The following is a 2,320-nucleotide window of genomic DNA, read 5'->3' on the forward strand; positions in this document are numbered from 1 at the left end:
TTAAAATAAACAGGTAGTCAATGAAGTTCTGAAAGGATTGGAGTGATGTGAGTAGATTTAGAAGTTCGAGTTAAAAGTCTAGCTGCAGAATTCTGAACAAGATGAAGACGATTTAGCTGTTTTTGGTTCAAACACATAAACTGTTACAATAATCCAGGCAGCTTGAAACAAAGGCATGAATGACCACCTCCAGATCTGAGGCAGACATCATAGGCTGAACTTTAGAAATGTTACGCAACTGGAAAAGGCATGTAGACACTGAAATTTTAACGTTTTTCCAAAGACAGGTCAGAGTCAAATATAACTCCCAGATTACGAAGACTCTGATGGACAGCTGAACACAGAGAGAKCAAGCGCTCCCTAACTTTAGGGATCAATTTTTCAGGGGCCAAAATTAGCACCTCTGTCTTATCCAAATCAAGCAGCAGCAAGTTTTCTGGCAGCCAGCTCTTTAACTCTGTGACACAGTCCATCAGAGAAACCAACTTGTTGGAGGTGGAATCATGAAAAGAGCAGTATAACTGCAAGTCATCTGCATAGAAGTGATGGGACACATCACCAAATTTATTTACAATCTGACTCAGAGGATGGATGTACAGCAAAAATAAAATAGGTCCAGAAATTGAACCCTGTGGAACTCCACAGGTAGAGGGTAGGCTGCATAGACCTGATGTGAAATGAGACAGTCTAGCCCACTCTTGACGTCAGCTTGATGTACGTTTGCATGACCACACGCCCCCGTTACCATAGTGATCGGTTTCAAATCAGACTGAAAATGTGTCAAGACGTGTATTTACATGTCGTTTCACTGGAAGAATAACTAAAACCTTACACGTAAAAAAACAAACAAACAAGAAAAAAAAACAATAATTCGAGTTAACCTCCAGTATCAACACTTGTAGCTGCATTGTTTTATTTAACATCTTATTGCAGCATAAAATTACTTTTAAACTTACTTTTAAAAACTAATTTGTCAGTGTGTGGTGAATTTTCAATCAACGCCAACTCGTTAAAAATATAAAAACTCCACTGTCTTCATTTCTCTGTTTAGTTTTCTGTCCATGCATTGAATCCTTGGATATCCTCGGCCGGATAGGATACTCAAATTCATCCTTGGATTTTGAGATTTTGTCGGCTGCATTCCTCGGCCACATGATGAGGAGCCTTCAAATTGGGACAGTACTCGGCGCAGGGCAGGGACGTATGTGYCCGACAAATGCACACTCATGAGCATGCAGCCCTAGCCTGGTAAAAACCAGACTCTATGCTTCACTTTGCTTCGTACGAGGGTCTGGACTCTCAGCTATAGAGAAGAGATTCTTGCTGGAGGCGTGGCCTCTGCTGAAGTTTAAAATGATTGGATCGAGGGTCTGGACTCTCGGCTATAGAGAAGCGATTCTTGCTGGAGGCGTGGCCTCTGCTGAAGTTTAAAATGATTGGATCGGTTGGCTGCGACGAATGTGTGCCAGCTCCACTGTGAAGGAGGCTAAGCTAAGAAGCTAACCGGAATCGCGTGTGCTGTAAACAACCCTACTGAGAGGAGAGAAGTACCGAGCTGAACGAGACGACTGTAAATGAGAGCTGCTGCTTTGTCAGACAAATTTAATTTAATCTGGAAGCCTTATCAACAAGGACTGGCTTCATTCACTTCCTCCACTGCTGTATGATAAAATAACTAGCAGACACTGCGCAGAACATCGACGTCATTCAAAACTCCGCCTTCTGTTCTCTGTTTGGCCCAGGTAAAATGAATTATAAGCAGACACTGTGCAGAAAATCAGCTTTCTGMTCTCTGATTGGCCTGAATGAAATGCTCCCGAATAAATCCTTGTCAATGGGAGAAGTCCCCGACAGAGCAGTGAAGGAAACTAGAATTGAGCGGAGCTGCGTAGGAAGGCAAGGGTCAGCCTAATGCAGCCCATGAATTGTGACACAGCCATATAATACGAGCAGCTAACATAATCTGCTGGCTGGTATTTTTCACAAGTCTTCAGGTTGCCTCAGTAACAACAGCAAGTTCATGAAACTAAATAAATAAATCAAGTCAGATGCTAGGAAAGTAAGCTAACAATAGGAAATGTCTAAGCAAACAATCATCCAATCCTTGAAAAACATGGTCCTTTGGAAACGCCTCGTCTGCAGAAATACCTATTTAACTAGAGTGTGCACTGATCACATAGACCTACATAGTTCTGAGTATAAGCTGACTGTAAAAATACATATAACATATATGAAATATGATAATATATATTTTTAGTGTACATAAGATATTGGATATATATAAAACTGTCAGAAAGCTGGGTTTTATGGATATACCAGC

This window comes from Austrofundulus limnaeus, unplaced genomic scaffold, assembly GCF_001266775.1.
Source record: "Austrofundulus limnaeus strain Quisiro unplaced genomic scaffold, Austrofundulus_limnaeus-1.0 Scaffold423, whole genome shotgun sequence".
Lineage (NCBI taxonomy): Eukaryota > Metazoa > Chordata > Actinopteri > Cyprinodontiformes > Rivulidae > Austrofundulus > Austrofundulus limnaeus.